This window comes from Monodelphis domestica, chromosome 7 (assembly GCF_027887165.1).
Source record: "Monodelphis domestica isolate mMonDom1 chromosome 7, mMonDom1.pri, whole genome shotgun sequence".
NCBI classification, from domain to species: Eukaryota; Metazoa; Chordata; class Mammalia; order Didelphimorphia; family Didelphidae; genus Monodelphis; species Monodelphis domestica.
This window is the reverse complement of record NC_077233.1, coordinates 218878017-218895499: the sequence shown is the minus strand read 5'-3', so window position 1 is coordinate 218895499 and position 17483 is coordinate 218878017. Positions and strand designations below refer to the sequence as shown.

Here is a 17483-nt window from a genome sequence, read left to right as displayed (position 1 = left end):
TTTGGTGTTTCTACTCCCACAGTTTTACCTCTGAATGAGGATAATGTTCTTTCTCATAAATCCCTCCAGATTGTTCAAGATCACTGCATTGACACTAATAGAAAAGTCCATTACAATAGATTGTACCACAGTGTATCAGTCTGTGTGTATAATATTCTCCTGGTTCTGCTCCTCTCACTGTGCAGCAATGCCTGGAAGTAATTCCAGTTCATATGGAATTCCTCTACTTTTCCCCATATATACTAACTCTAATTTTTCTAAGATTTCATTCACTTCTCTTACCTCTTTCTTATTTATTTTTTGGTTTGATTTATCAAGTTCAGATAGAGGAAGGTTTAGGTCCCCACTAGTATAGTTTTTCTATCTAGTTCATCTTTGAGCTCCACTAGTTTCTCCTTTAGAAATTTGGATGATATACCATTTGGTACATACATGCTGGGTACTGATATTTCCTCACTGTCTATACTGCCTTTTATCAAGATGTAATTACCTTCCCTATCTATTTTGACTAGATCTATTTTACTTTGGCTTTGTCAGATATCATGATTGTGACTCCTTCCTTCTTCTTCTCAGTTGAAGCCCAACAGATTTGGCTCCATCCTCTTACTTTTACCCTATGTGTGTTACCTTCCTCATGTGTGTTTCTGGTATAAAACATATGGTAGGATTTTGATTTCTAATTCACTCTGCCATTCACTTGCATTTTAAGGGTGAGTTCATTCCATTCACTTTCAGGGTTATGATTACCAGCTGTGTATTTCCTAGCATTTTGATTTCCACTCCTAGTCCTGCCCTTTCTTCTTTCACTATTTCCTTCTACACTAGTGTTTTGTTTTTAATCAGTCCTCCTAATTCCCACCCTTATTTTACTTCCCTTTCTACACCCTCTCACTTCTTATTCCCCTCTTATTTTCTTTCCAGTCTTTTAAAACTACCTTCTCCCACCTTCTCCCTCCCTTGTTTGCTTCCCTCCCCACCAATACATTTGTTAAGTCTTCTACTTCCCTATAGGGCACAAATCTATACTATGCCCCAATGGATTGGATTGTTCTAACCTCTTTGAGTCAATTCCAAAGCACTTAAGAATTCAGTATATCCTATCACCAAATTCTTTACCCTTCCAGTGTATTGATGTTTTCCATACCTCCCACCATAAACTTCTTTGTGAGATATAAATTTACCCCATTTTGTTTCTTTTCCCATTTGTCTTAGCATTAACCTCTTTTTTCAACTCTAGTTTTATTCATATTTATATATATATATATATGTGTGTGTGTGTGTGTGTACATATATACATATACACACATATATATTTATGCAGACATATTTAGTAGCATTTCATCCTATACACTTTGTCACTATTCCCTCTAAGTATAATTCTTCTAGCTACCCAGGTGATAATAACAATTTTTAAGAGTTACCAATATCCTCTTTTCTTGTAGGGATACATATTTTAACTTACTGGGTCCCTTAAAAAAAGTTTGGTTTTTTATGTGTTCCCCCCCCCCCTTCTTACCTTTTGGTGATTCTCTTGGGTTCTGTGTTTGGACATCAACTATTCTGTTCAGATCTGGTTTTTTCTTTATGAATGCTTGGAATTCTTCTATTTTATTAAATGACCATATTTTCCCTTTAAGAATATAGTCAGTTTTGCTGGGTAATTGATTCTTGGTTGTAGACCTAGTTTCCCTGCTTTCCAGAATTTCATATTACATGCCTTTTGGTCTGTCAGTGTAGATGCAGCCAGATCCTGTGTTATCCTTATTGTGGTTCCATGGTATCTGAATGACTTCTTCTTAGAAGCTTGTAATATTTTTTCCTTGATCTGGTAGTTCTTGAATTTGGCTATAAAATTACTGGGTGACGTCAGTTGGGGATTAAGTACAGGAAATGATTGTGGATTCTTTCAATCTCCACTTTTCCCTCTTGTTCTAGAATGCCAGGGCCACTTTCTTGGTAATATCTTGTAGGATAATGTCCAGGCTTTTTCTTTTTTCATGACCAATTATTCTTAAGTTGTCTCTCCTGGAACAATATTCTAAATCTTCTGTTTTGTGAATGAGGTGTTTCATATTTTCCTCAATTTCTTAATTCTATTGATTTTTGTAGTCTCCTGCTACCTTGTGAAGTCACTTGCTTCGAATTGTTGAATTCTACAACTTAAATTCATCCCTGGTTTTTTGGTCATCCTTCTCCTTCTGGTCTGATGTTCTTCAGAGGTCATCTTTCATCTAATTTGCCTCATTTTCAAGCTGATTAATTTTGGCTTTCAAGATACTATTTCCTTGTTTTAGTTCAAGTGTCTCTGTTTCCAGATGACTTATCTTTCTTTTCAGTTATTTTCCCAGTTGTCTTCAGCCTCTCTTAATTGTGTTTTGAATTGTATTTTGAATTCTTCCAAAGCCTGTGTCCAATTGGCTGGACTTTCTGTATTTTTGCTTGATGTTCCTTGATCTTCCTCTGTTTCATTTGCTCTTTGTTCACTGCCTAGATAGAAGTTGTCAATTGTAATTTCTTTTATCTTTTTCTGTTGTTTGCTCACATTTTCCCCTTCTTTTCCCCCTGTAGTTGCCTGCTCTCTTGCTCCTCTCCTTGTGTGCTGGATCTGTGGATTCGGGCTTTTCTATCAGCCATCACCCTTGGAGCTTAGCAAGGCACTCAGAGCAATCTGTGTGGGAGGGGTGTTGGAGGTTGAATTTCCCTGCCCTCTGAAGGCTTGATATGATTAAGCCAGGTGGAGTTGATCTTGCAGAGCTGGACGTGCCCTGAGGCTGGGGGTGGAGGGGAGGTGATATGGAGTGTCTCCACTGCAATTGGGCTGCCTTTTCTGAGGTTCTCCAGCTGCCTCCCCGCCGCCTGTTTTCAGGGAGCCTGGCACAGCTTTTTCATCAAGGTATTCCATCCAGACTAGAACCCTTGCCCCCCCAGATATTCCAGCCACTGCTGGAGGCTCAGTACTGTACATAGGGGAGGGGTCTTGAGACCTTCCTTCTTCCTTCCCCTTAAACCCGAGTGTTCTCAAATTCAGGTTTTTGGGGGGCATACCTTTTAAGTTGACTCCAGCAGGAGGATTTCTTAGCTCTGTCCTGTTGGTAGATTTTGTTATTAGTCCCCTAGGAGCATATTGTTATAAGTCTGTGAGGAAGAGTTTTCCGAGGTCTGAACTTTTGCTGCCTCTACGGCGCCATCTTCCAAAAGTTTTGAAAAAGAGGAAAAAGTAATACTATCTCAGGCCCCTTATACACATATACTGCACTTGTACTTGGGAGGCCCACTACATTTGGTTTTGCCAAAATACATAATATTCCTCTTCAACCCAACAAAGCACTTGACATTATATGTTGTCTCTGAAGGAAAGTACACAAAATTTGAGAATTGAAAAAGATCTGAAAAGTCATTTAACTCATACTTGTGCAAACTGCAAAAAAATTTCCTATAGAATATTACTGGCAGGAAAATTTGCATCAATGTGTACTTATTGAGAGCCCCATCATCTCAGGAGGTAAATTACTCCATTGTTGGACAACTCTGCAATAATCATTAGAAATATCTTCCTCATATTTCATCAAAATTTACCTCCCAGCAAATTTCATCCACTGGTCCCTTGGAGAAAAACAAAACATCTCTATTTTTCTTTTTACTAAAAGGCCTTTCTTAACCCTTGTGTGCTAAAGGGAAATGGGGGCAGTTTCATAACAAGCTTCAGGATTTCACAAGTTAATTAAACTCCTGAGCTCTCTTCTAAGGAGATTCTCCTATTTGGTTCTGCTATTAACCAAGATCAAAAGGAAGTAGTCAAACCATGCTGGTATCAGTAGCCAAGGGATCTGAGCCTCTTTTATTTTACAAATACCATGTAATTGCTTTTTGAATATCAGACCAAGCATTGAACCAAACAAGAAGTGCCTGCTAGGAGTTCAATATCAATAAAATTTGTACTTCAAAAATGGTATATGGTCATAAAGAGATTTGCACATGGAGCTCATCAAATAGCCAGAGGTTGCCAGAGTTTAGTAATATGCAAAAGAATTACACCTTTAAAAAATAACATACACAGAAATGAGATCTGCTCAAGAGTTCAAGACCTGTTATTATGCTGCAGATCATTCATCATTTCCATGGAACTCAAAGATCCAAGAAGCTCTCTATATTCACATTTTATATCAATAATAACATAACACATATAGCCTGAGAAACATGTACATAGAAATAAATGCCCTGTAGGTTACGTTGAGGAGGAAAGATAGTGGCCTGGACATAAATTCCCTGCCCCTTCAGTTGAAAGGCTCTCAGGGTAGGTTCATTAATGGAGCTTAGAGGAAAATAGGAAAAGGAAAGTAACCTCTGACAACAGCAGCACTCTTAGGCCAACTCCACTTTCACTATTACAATTTGACAGATACTTTTCATTTAAAGAAAAGTTGTGTTACCCATTGACTAAGTACATAAAAGGAGGAATGGGAGAGAAAACTAAAACTACCATGTACAAAAAGGGAGAAAAGTGAAAGGAGAAAGAGACGACTGATTTATGGTAAAGAGAAATTCAAAACGGCTTATTGAATTGGTTATCAAAGAGAAGTACAAATTCCACAAGCAAGATTTGGAGGGAAACTACTATATATTTTTTTAATATTTTGAAAAATAATTCATACATGAAGACCTCTAAACCTTCAAATGAAATGTGAAAGTAGAGAATTAGTGAGTGTAAACCTTAAAATTTCTTAGACTTGTGAATGTTGGAAATTTCACCATTGGAATGTGAACCCCATTGGCAAGGGAGGTTCCTCCTCCTCTCTTTTTAAGATTACTTTAGGACAGAAACCTTTTGCTGAACAATGGAAAGGGCTGCAGCATAGATCAAAATTTAATTATTCCAATCTCCACCCTACTCAGGGTAACAGGATTTAGGAAGGGCTGCAGCAAAGGATCAAGATTTAATTATTTGAGAATATGACCTTCAACAGACACGTGCAAAGCCACAGACCTCTGGGCGGTCCTGGGTTAAGCTAGAGCCACCATTGGCACAGGGAAGACATGGACAGTGATTGGTAGATGTGAGAACTGAGGGGAGGGAACTTGGATGGTTTCCTTAAAGATAGCGGGGTCTGGGGGTTGGTTCGGTTGGTTGGTTGGAGAGGTTGTGCTCTGAGAAGCTTGCTCTGAAGGAAGCTGGAGGTGGAGGCCCCTGAGACTGTTTCTCCATTTTGGTCACGTGAGTGATAGGGACTGATCTCTTTTCTTTGCCTCAGCTATCTAAGGGCTTGGGCCTTTTGGCCCAGCCTAAACAGAAGGGGTATTTAAGCCCTATTCCCTTCTCTCCCCTTTCTCTCTCCCTCTCTCTCTCTATCTCTAATACCTTTCTTCCTCCTGTTTGTAATTAAACTCCATAAAAGGTTGACTGCTGACTTGAGTTTTCATTTAGGAATTACATAGCTTAATTCCTTGGCGACCTTAAATTAATATATATCAGTTTTTTAAAGTGATTTCCTTGTCACATGAGCATTACACAAAATGAGGACAAAAGCCTCTCTCTAAGTAGAGAGATTCCCATTAGTCTCCTTTCACTCTTAAGGTGAACTCTTTACCAAAAAAAAAAAAAACAAAAAAAAAACCTCAAAAGCAATTCTATCTATGGGCAAAAATTTTAAATGATGGACTCTCAATTCTCCTAAGTAGGCGGTCATCAAATTGCAATATCAAATCTATATTTAACAATGATTTCATGATTCAAAGCTTGATTTCTCTTAGAACATAAGGTAAATTTAGAAAGTAGAAGTATAAATATATCATAGGAGCTTCTCATTTTATTAGACATGTCTAATGGTCTAGAATCCAATACAATCCAATTACAAATGATAATAATTTATACTTAATTATAACTTTAAGGTTTGTAAAGTGATTTTTTACATATATACAATATATCAGTTGCTAACATAGTTATTACACAAATAAAAGACATTATGCTATACTATAAGACATATACTAGATTTGGAACCAGAATCCCATGGTTTGTAACTTCCTAGCAGTGGAACTTTGATCAAGTCATTTAATACTTCCCAATTTGAGTTTCCCCATTTGTAAAATGGAGAAAAGTGTTTTTACCTTCTTTTATATGGGGTTAATGTGGCAATGAGAAAATGTATGTGAAAATTCCATGTTAAACACTATGCCAATGTAAGCTATAAGGTATGAATCTAGCTCTCTACATGTTGAGATTATAGCTTTAATTACCATTTAACTATTTCATAGAACTTTCAAATTTTGTAATATTTGGTTTCAATGCCTAGGGATAATATAATTGCCAGAATATGAAGCAAATTGCTTGCTCCTCAAAACCTATTCAAGCAAAAATCCAAAATTTGAATTAGGTGGAATAATGATCAAGAAATCCAAAGAGAAAATACAATGTTTTCATGTACTCACAAACTACACAGAAAATCAATCAGGTGCATGTAGGCAACAGGATGGGGCCTTGCCAACAAAGAAAGCTTTTAGCACAAGCAGAGAACCAACTTCCCCAAGTCATACACTACAAGCCAATGAAACATTAGCCTTCAGGGCCCTGTGTCTTCCGGCACCAAGAGAAGTTAGGACCCCCAGAACATCCCAGGGAAGGTAATGTTTAAAGGTAAAATGAATAGTATTGGTGAAAGGCATCACTCATGTCTTAACAAAAATGAGATGGATTCAAGGTCCAAAAAGAGAAATTCAGTTGTTGACATGGCCATTAAATGGAATTAGTGTGCTAAATTATATTTATTTTTAAAGAGTTTCTCACCTTTTCTAAATAAAAAGGATAGTTAGGGAAGGTTGGGGGGTTAGCAGCACTGATCCAAAAAAAAAATGGGGGAAGGTTATTATTATATTCTTTAAATGCACATTAGGGAATAAAAAAGAAGTTCAAAAGGAAGTACTGATAGGTCTATTTAAAAAGGTAATTTATTAGAAGCTTTTAAAAAAAGCAATATGAAATGGAAATTCAGTTTCAAATATAATCCTCTTTGTAAGTTCTCCTGAATATACAGAAATATTCTTTTTTAATACTTAATTTTAAAATAAAAAATGTCATTATGCGTATTATGTATTTCCTCTACTTCTTCTTACCACCAAATATTACTACAACTATCCAAAGAAACAGAAAGGGAGATTTCAATAGATATGGGCAGGAGAAAGCAGGCCAGATATAATTTCCTGGTTTTTCACTGCAACAGTGATAACTGAATCCCAATTTAAAATTTTAAAAAGAAAATCTTAGCACTAAGGACTCTGTTCCAGCTCAAACTATCTGAAGCAGTGGATTTTCTTTGAGGTTTGGGATGTATTAATATTGATGCAGACCATAACCTCTGATGACATTAGGTCTTAAAATAAACATTTATATCACACAGACTCAATAGCAATACATTCTTAAATTATAAAATGGATTGTTTTTATGTTTTGATGATATTAAAGGAAGAGAGGAGGGGTAGTTTAAAAAATATTCTGAAGAAAAAATAGGGGTAACCACTTATTATCACATATAAATATGAGAGGCAAATAGAAAAAACTAAAAATCAAAAATGTATGGATAGATAATAAATACGTGAATCTTATTTTCATCTCAACTTGTCAAAGAAGCACAGAATGTGAATGTGTGCATGAACACAGATACACATGCACAAACATCTGGATATAGAAACATTTAGATAGATAGATAGAAAATACATTTACGTCAACAGAACAAAAGGAGGAGGTTGGAGAGAAAAGTGATGGTAAAGGAAGTCCAGCTACAGAGAGACATATGACAAAATGAAAACAAACTCCATATTCAGGATAAATTATAAAGAATGATCTAAAAGGGAGAAATGTTAAGAACCTGTGATTCGGATTCAGGAAGGGAAAATATTTCATAAAAAAATATAGATCATGTACTAAGTGTACTGTTATCTTACTACACTCATCATACTTATAAAATAAAAGATGAGAGTAAATCTATGATTCCTCAGCAAAATTGAAGAAAAAAAAAAGAGGCATCGATCATGATATCAGACAAGGCAACAGCAAAAAGCAATTTGAGTTGAAGAGATAATACAAAATGGACCCCAAAACTGGCATTTGTTGAAGAGGTTATGACAAAGCAGGCACACATAACTGTAGGACAATGGGCACACTGATGCACTGTTGCTAGATTATGAATTAGTCTAACTATTTTAGAAAAAAATCTGAAATTATGCTCATTAAATAATACATATCATTTGTCCCAGTTTTATCAATACTAATCTGATACTTCAAAGAGATTAAAGAAAGAAGAAAAGATGCACTGCATGCAAAATTATTTAAAGCTGCTTTTTATAATGGCAAAGAAGTTGAAACTATAGGAGTACTCATCAGTTGAGTAATGGCTGAACATGTTATGGTGAATGGAATAGCATATTACTGTGGCATGAGAAAAGCAGAAAAATATAATTTCAGAGAAACCTGGCAAGTCCTTTCTCAAGAGTTAAAGTGAGAAGTGAGCAGAACTAGAATAACAAATTATATGATACTATCTATATGTAAAAACTAACAATTCCAAAAGACTTAAGAATTCTGATCAATTAAACAATCAAATATAATTGCAAAGGACTGGTAAAGAAAAATGCCAACCATCTCAAAAGGGGCAAATAATGCACTAATAAGAGAAGAAAAACTTTTTTGGACATGGGCATGCTTTTGATACAATGTTTTGCCTCTCTTTTTGTACATCATTCTCTCTTAACTCTGTACTTCTTATTTCCTTCTTCTTTCTTCTGACTTTTCTTACAGAGGGTAGGGGGAAGTAGGAAGGAATAAAAATGCTTAATACAGAAAAATAAGAAACCATACAATGTTGAAACATATAAAATATGTTAATATAAATATTGCACATATATGTACCTAATGGCATAGCATTTAAATATTTTTTCAAAAGTGAAACAAGTTATAAAGAAATAGTACAACTGGATATAGAAATTAAAAAGACAGATGGACAGACAAATAGACAGACAAGGATGCAGCAAGAATGAAGTCATGGGCTTAATTAGAAAATTAAAAAAAAATAGATTTGAAAGATCGTTAAAATGGAAAGGCTTATTTTTTAACTGTGAAGGCACCATTACAAAAATTAAGTATGTATTTAGATGTAAAAAGTTCAAAAACATATGAGGAAAGCCAAAACATTAAACATATCTTTAACTGACTGTAATACAATAAAAATCATACTCAATAAAGGCCCCTGATGTAATAAAATTAATTGAATAAGTTAAAATCAAAGAATTGGTAGGTCACAAAAAAAAATCATATCAACAGATAATTTCATTAAAGACTATGTCAACAATGAGACAACATTCCAAAACTTTTAGAATGAAGTCAAAACAGTACTTCAGGGAAAATATACATCATTAAACACTTTAATCAACAAGAGAATTTATAAATAGGAAGGACATGCAACTAAATACAATGGAAACAAACAGATTTTAAAATCCCAATTAATCATGAAAACAAATATACTGAAAGCTGAAAGAAATAAATAACAAATGAATTAAGTAATCACTGAGTTTTAAAAAAGGATAAAATATTAGCTAATCTGATTAGCTAATCAAAGGGAAGGAAAGCAAAATTAAATTAACAGTATAAAAATGAAGAAATCATGTTAAGTAACAATTAAAGGAAATTACTAGAAACTGTCCAACTATCTGCCAATAAAACCAACAACTTAAATGAAAACTATTTAGAGATAAATGAAATATTAAGATGAAAAGAACAGAAATAGAAAATTTAAACAACCTATTTTCAGTAAAAGAAATTGAACAATCCACTCATTATGTTTCAAATGACAAGACGAGATGGATTTACAAGCAAACTATAATAAACATTTAAAGAAAAATTCATTAATTCCAATATTATACCAAATTCCTTCGTGGATCCAAATATGATTTTGATTCCTAGGGGAAAAGAATCAAAATAAAGAAAAAACTTAAGATCAAATTTTCTAATAAATATAGATGAAATTTTTAAAAGTAGTATTGAATGGTTACAATATCATATCAAGAAAATAATTCAATATGATCAGGTACAATTTATATCAAGAATTCAGGGTTATTTCAATATTAGGACCACTAAAGACATAGTAGAACACAATAATAAAAATTATATAACTAATGGAAATAAGCTTTTGAAATAAAACTACTATTTTTGCTTTAAAAATAGAAAGTAGGAATAAGGAAACTTTTTCTTAATATAAAAGGTAATATTGATCTAAAATATACATATAGAAGTGGTACAGATTAATAAGATTAAGAGCTAATCTCCCAGTGATATAAACAAGTTGTTTTCAAAGAGAAAAAATCCCATTTATCAGTAGCCATAAGAAAAAATGCTCAAAATCAAATTAAGTCCATTCTCAAATATGACCTCACAACTATTAGATTGGCAAAGGTGCCAAAAAGGAATATGATGACACTCCAACAACAAAGTACATCACTGATGTATAATTAGAGGAACTATGTATTGGTACAGTTATGCTGGAAATCAATTTGAAATTAGGTCCCACAACTTACTAAACTGAGTGAAACCTTTAACCCAGCAATGCTAGACCTAGACTCCAAAGAATCAAAGAATAATGAAAAGAAAAAATATATACAAAAAATATTTACAGCAGCTCTCTTGGTAATAGCAATGAAATAGAAACTAAAGAGATGCACAAATCCTTTTATGGGATGGGTGAACAAAGTATGCAATCTAAATGTAATGGAACACTTGTGCTACAAGAAATGATAAAAGAGATATTTCAGAGAAATTTGAGGAGGCTCATATAAATGATGAAGAGGGAAGAGACAAACAATTTAAAGACTTAAGAATTCTGATCAACATGCAGAGCGAAAGGAGCAGAACCAGGAGAACAGTATACACAGAGACTAATACACTGTGGTATAATCGAATGTAATGGACTTCTCCATTAAGGGCGGTGTAATGTCCCTGAACAATCTGCAGGGATCTAGGAGAAAAAACACCATTCATAAGCAGAGGACAAACTGTGGGAGTAGAAACACCGAGGAAAAGCAACTGCCTGACTACAGCGGTTGAGGGGACATGACAGAGGAGAGACTCTAAATGAAACTCTAATGCAAATATTAACAACATGGCAATGGGTTCGAATCAAGAACACATGTGATACCCAGTGGAATCACGCGTCGGCTATGGGGGTGGGGTGGAGGAAAAGTAAATGATCTTTGTCTTTAATGAATAATGCTTGGAAATGATCAAATAAAATATTATAAAATTAAAAAAAAAGGATTCTGATCAACAACTATTCAAGAACACTGATTCTGAAGTATGATATTACTGCAGGCAGTGAGATAAGGAACTCAAATGCAGAACTGATACACTTATTTTGGATGTATTCAATATAGGAATATTTTTTTTGCTTCATTATACATATGTGTTACAAAGGTGTAGGGTCCCCCCCAGCCATGGATACAGGTGGTATTGGAAAGGAGAAAAAACACCTTTTTTTTAAATTAAATGATTAATTTTAATTTTTTTAAAAGAAAATATGAGCAATCTCCTATCATAATTATCAAACTAACAAAACAAAGGAGATGCAATTAAAATAATCGGATGCCCTAAAAAAGTGACCTAGAAAATTGCCATGAAGAAATGAAGAGACAGACCTAAAAAAGGATGGGAGGGAGAGAGAAAAGGAAGACCACTTATTAGAGACTTACTATAATGCTAAGCATGGTGTTAATTGAAGTGGACATGGACATGGACGGACATACACACACACACACACACACACACACACACACACACACAGGCAAAGTCAGACCTTAGATAATAAATCATGAGGTGTTTTTTTATATATGGAAATATATAAAATATTCTTTATAAATGGAAATGCTTATAATTGTTGGACATGTCAAGTTATGATGTTCCTTGTTTAGGACAAGGAATTTAGGATTCCTAAAAAAATCTTATGAAGAAAGGGCTTTACAAGCATTAAAATAATACAGAAATTTAAATTTTCATCAATATATTATACAACCAATCAGCATCAATATCTTTCTTATCTACCAGTAGAGGTCTGGACTTTTAGGATGTTGTACCCAAAATCTACTAACAGGATGAAAAAGATTGGCAGAAAATGAACAAGGAATAATTTATTCCTATTGTCACATATTTGAATTAAAAGTATTTAGGAATTACTTCCCTATTACCCCAAAGAAATAATCAAAAGACCAATTCTTCCAAAGCTAAAATAAAGCAATTTTAAAGAAAACAAAATTAAGCAGATGGTTTCAATATAGGAGAGAAGTAAAGACAGATATACTATTAATAATCAAAATAGCAGCATTATTCCACTAAATGAGGGGAGGGAAAGGGAAGGGAGGAGAGGAGAGAAAAATAAAAATTAGACTGACTAAGGTACTTCAGAGTAAGACAGGTACATGCTGATCGAATGAAAACATGGTAGAAAATGAGGTGAACAGAAGGCAAAGTAAATGGAAATGAACATGATTCAACTTGGTAAATTACTCTGGAATCAATCTGAGACCCAAAATTAGACAAATAGCATATTCTATACTCCTGCCATGGTTCTCTGCTTGCAAACTAGGTGCTGCTCTGAAATATCTGTCCTGGGAAATCTCCTATAAGAGGTATTTGATGGGAGTTCATACATGGAACTAATGTGAAATATCACATAAAAGGTCAGTGAAATGTCCTGAATACAAGTAATCAGGGAATAAAGAACAAGAACAAAGGATAAAAATACAAACTAGAAGGAAATAAAACTTGTGCTGTTTCTTTTTAAGGATATATCAATTAATGAGTACATAAATTTTCACATTTATTTAGGATGTAAGGCAGAAGAGGTTTACTGATTCATCTACCTGTCATTCCACATAACAATGAAATGAGAAGTGATAAAAAGAAATATTGTAACATATTCAGTAAATTGAAAAAAATGTGGAATTTTGAGTTAATTGGAAATGTAAGTGGCAATATGGCAAGGTGAGGGCATATAATGGAAAGGTGGGGAAATACTGGCTGTATTTTAACAGTTTATCTTACTTATATGGGTCTCAGTTTACTAATCAGTAAAATCAAGGAGGTAGATGTCTCCAATCTATAAAATCTATGGGAAAAGTTAGTGAACACTTACTTCTCTAATTCTAACCATCCTATGTGCAGCCTCCCTGACAATAGAGACAATGGGAAAGATGGTTATAGTATTACAATTAAGACCTATCTGTGACTAGGAGTCCCAAACTATTAATACATCACTGCTATATTCCCCATACAACACTAATGGCATAAAACAGGACAATTCTCCCAACAGTATGCAACATCTCTTTGCCACCTATAAATAGGATAAACCATTTTCTAAAAACAATTCCAAGTCAAACCTCAAGTGTATTACTAAAATGGAGTGAAGAGTTAGAGGAAATGGAGGTCAATTTACAGATAGTATAATGAAAGTATTTCCTGTCAAGGCCATTATAAATAATGTTCAATAGTGCCTCAAGATTGCTCTTACATTACATGAGGAACTCCTAAAACACAGTATGTTTCTCAAAAACAGGGCTCTAGAGAAGAGGCAAGATGGCAGAAGAAGAGGAAGCAGTATTCTACATTCCTCTAGACAGATCTAGAAAATGACGCAGACTGAATACTAATGGTAAGATGTAGAAAAAGTCACAATGAATCATGTATCTGGGCCAGGTTGGCATAGTGAGAGATTGAGAGGTTGGCAAACCTAGCCAGGAACATGATGTGGGCAGAGCACTCTGAAAACCAAGGACAGTCTGTCCAACACATTAAGAAACTGAGGACCCAGACTCAGTCCAGGGAGCAACCAGAGGACCAGGGGTCAACCTATGGTACTGGTACCCAACATATAGGCCTTGGAACGAGGGTAGACTGTGCCCAAGTGTACTGAGACAGAAGCACATTCCGAAGCAAACAGTAGCAGCGTAGCTCATACAGTCTCAGTTCCAACTTCTAACCCAGTCTAAAGCATGCATTGGGGTATTATCAGAGCAAAGGGAAGTTTATACTTCTGATACTCTGAAGTAGCAAGCAAAGCTTTTCCCACTGGAAGATAATGTCTGAGTCCACAGCATTCTAGTATTCCTCAAATACAAATCCTGGTCAAGAATTTATATGGATCCAATGGGTAGAAGGGGGAGATGGGAAAGTAGAAAAAGAGAGGGGGAGAGAGAGACAGAGAGTCTGAATGCAGATAGAAGCATACTATTTTTCATTTTATTTCCTTCATGAGTTTGTTCTTATATAAGCAAAATATATTTTCTTTCATAACATGGAAATATGTATTGCATAACACATACACACATACTTGTGTGTGTATATACATATATATATAGCCTATATCATATTACACTCTGTTTCAGGAAGGGGGAAGAGGAGGGAAGGAGAAAACATGGATTACAACATATCATAAAATGAGTATTAAAAACTGTTAACTATTTTTTAAAAACACTGCAAGTCTCCAGCTCATTCCTGAGATCATGAAATAATGTAACACTCAATATTCCAATGAAGTAATAAAGGGACAGCAGAAATGTCACCTCCTAAAGGATTGAAACCCTAGCTTTAACATCAAGTCCCAGGTCAATAAGAAAGAATTAACAACAAAAAGAAAATCTCACAATAAAAAGCTCTTATGGTGACGAAGACATTTAAGATAGAAACTGAGAAGAGAATGACATGAGTAGAAGGAAAGGAGTGAGGTTGGGGAGAGGGGGAGTGTGGAGGAGAGGCAAGAAAGAAACAAAGAAACAAAAAAGGGAGGGAGGAAAAGGCTGGGAGTAAATTCAACTATAATTCTGTGAAAAGATGAAGCAAAAGGTTAAAAAAGAGTAAAAAACATTTTTATAAATGAAATTGTTAGAGGAAAAATATTGAAAAATAAATGAGAGCAAGAGAAGAAAGAACTGGAAAGGGAGTGAAGAATTTGACACAAGAGTTACAAAACTTTGCCCAAGCCACAGATTAACTAAAAATAAGAATGGAATAAATAAAAGTCAATAACTCCATGAGAAAATTAGAAATAACCTACTCAAAAGAATGAAAACACCAAAGAAAACATAAAGCATTCCCTAGTGAAAACTAACATGGAAAAAAAAGATTGAAAAGAATAAGAATTATTGGACTACCTGAACACCATGACCAAAAAAGAGCCTAGAACACATTTCAAGAAATCTTAAAACTACCAAGATCTCTTAGACCCATAAAAGAAAGAATTCACAGTCTACAAGAAACTATAAAATGAAAACTTCTATGAACATTATACTCAAAATGAGAGTTTCCAAGTCAAAGAAAAAAATAGTACAGTCAGAAAGAATTCAAATGAGGATTACATACAATTTATTAGCCACCATTATAAAAAGGAGTGGAGAGCTCAGAAAAGATTTAACTTCCAGAATAATTTATGCAATAAAATTTAGTCTATTCCTATGGAAGGGGAAAATGACCTTTAATTAAAACTTTGAAATTGAAACAGTAGTTAAGAAAAACATAAAATGGTAAACATGAAAGTTCTATTAATAAAGGACTAAACAACAGTAAGTTTGAGAAGGAAATGACAAAACACTGTCTTTACAAAGAAAACCTTAAATAGGGTCATAAAGAATTGGATACAACTGAAAAAAATTAAGTATCAACAAATAACAATAAACTGCTTAAATCCATATGTGGTGAGATTATACATATGTTCTCTTTTAATATTATCATCATCAGAGCTCGTAAAGGCATGGCCTGGGAGTGATTCTTTGGTATCTTGATTTTCAATGAGGAATGGAAAGATAGAAGAATATATGGGCATGAACAACTGAATTATGGCATTTAGGTGCCACAGTGCCAAGCCTGGAGTCAAGAATGCCTGAAGTCAAATCTAGCTTTACACACTAGCTGTGTGATATTAGACAAGTCTCTTCACCCTGTTGGCCTGAGTATCTTCATCTGTAATGAGCTGGAGTATGTTTGCAAAGAAAACCCGAAATGGTATCAAGAAGATTGAACACAACTGAAAAAATTCAACAAAGGGTAAAATAGACAGGGGAAGGTAGGAAGAGAAAGAAAAGTTATCTCACAAAGAGAAGAGGGTGGTGGGGAGAAGCCAACATCTGAATTTCACCCTAACTTGAAGTGGTCAAAAGATGGAAAAATATATGCATACATACACACATTCACATTTTCAGAAATGGACTGGGTATAGAAATGTATTTCACTTAGAAAGGGGGAGAGAAAAAAGTGAAGAGAAAAGGGGAAATAGATGAAGAATAGATTAAGGGATAAGAATGAAGCCAAACAAAGTCTAACTGAGAATGTTAAAAAAAAAAAAAGATTGATTATATATCTTTCTGAGGTGTCAATGAATTGGAATCTGGGTGGTACTCATTAATTAGAAAATGGCTAAACTGGTTATGGTAGTAAATGAGATAAAGTATTTTTATGCTTCAAAAAAATCACACAATGGATGGTTTCTGAGACAGTGGGGAAGTCTTATAAAAATTGATATAGAGTGTAGTGAACAAAAGCAGGAGAACATTTGCCACAATAACAACAATATGGTAATGGTAAACAACTTTAAAAGAACCCAGATCAATGTAATAAGCAACCATGCAACATGCTACCCATCCTTCTGATATAAAGGACAAAAACTCAGGTTGTATAGTTGACAATTTTCTACAATGACCAATGTAGAAATTTGTTTCGATAAATTGTGTTTCTACTGGAGTTTTATTTTTCTTTTATTCTCAACTTGGGAGGGAAGTGGCAGGATGTAAAGTCATAATTTTACTGACTAAAACAAATAATTTCTATGAGAATAAAAATCATTTTGGGGGTTAGGAAACTAAGAATTAAATAATCAATAATTAATCCTTCAACACAACTGGAATGTCAAAATAGCAGCTAGGATAAGCAGTTATTGATGTTATGGTACTAAGATGGAAGGACATCAAGCAAGAAAAGACAGCAATTGAAATGGCCTCAAATTAAGAGAGACAGACAGAAAGGTGGTACTATCTGCTCCATTAATCACAATTCTGGAAGAAATACAAGCAGCTGAGAGACAATATCAAGTGAGATGAACCAAAAGAAGGTCTGAAATCTTGGCCTAAGCACTGAAGAGACAACTGGAAGGCAGATAAACAGGGGCACAAGAGTTCTAAAACTTGGAAGAAAATGTACATAGACAGGACTGTTGTTGCTTTTCCCATTATGTTTGAGTAGAAGAAAGAGTCATGGTACAGAGACATATTAGATAAAAATATTTGAAGAAAGCTTATGTGTCAAAATCAGGTTTCTGATTGCGGCATGGAAGTATAGAAGTCATGGCTAAAACTGAAGCTTATACTTGTTCCCATTTTATACAGTGATATCTTGAGAAAAGTCCATTTGAAAAATCATAAAAACAATGCTTAATATTTCTTTAGATGGATTATATGGATATGAATAAT

The 17483-nt window shown here is 34.4% G+C and overlaps 1 protein-coding gene and 1 long non-coding RNA gene across 9 annotated transcripts in view; one reads left to right on the top strand and one right to left on the bottom strand.

Annotated features, from left to right (window-relative positions):
• The window catches only part of LOC103106380 (uncharacterized), a 54189-nt gene extending 40511 nt beyond the window's left edge, over positions 1-13678 (top strand). Inside the window, exon 2 of the long non-coding RNA XR_001623365.2 lies at positions 13583-13678. This is a non-coding gene — a long non-coding RNA (uncharacterized LOC103106380). The remainder of the gene's footprint in view (positions 1-13582) is intronic.
• The window catches only part of MAD1L1 (mitotic arrest deficient 1 like 1), a 999035-nt gene that overhangs the window by 612382 nt on the left and 369170 nt on the right, over positions 1-17483 (bottom strand). The window lies entirely within an intron of this gene.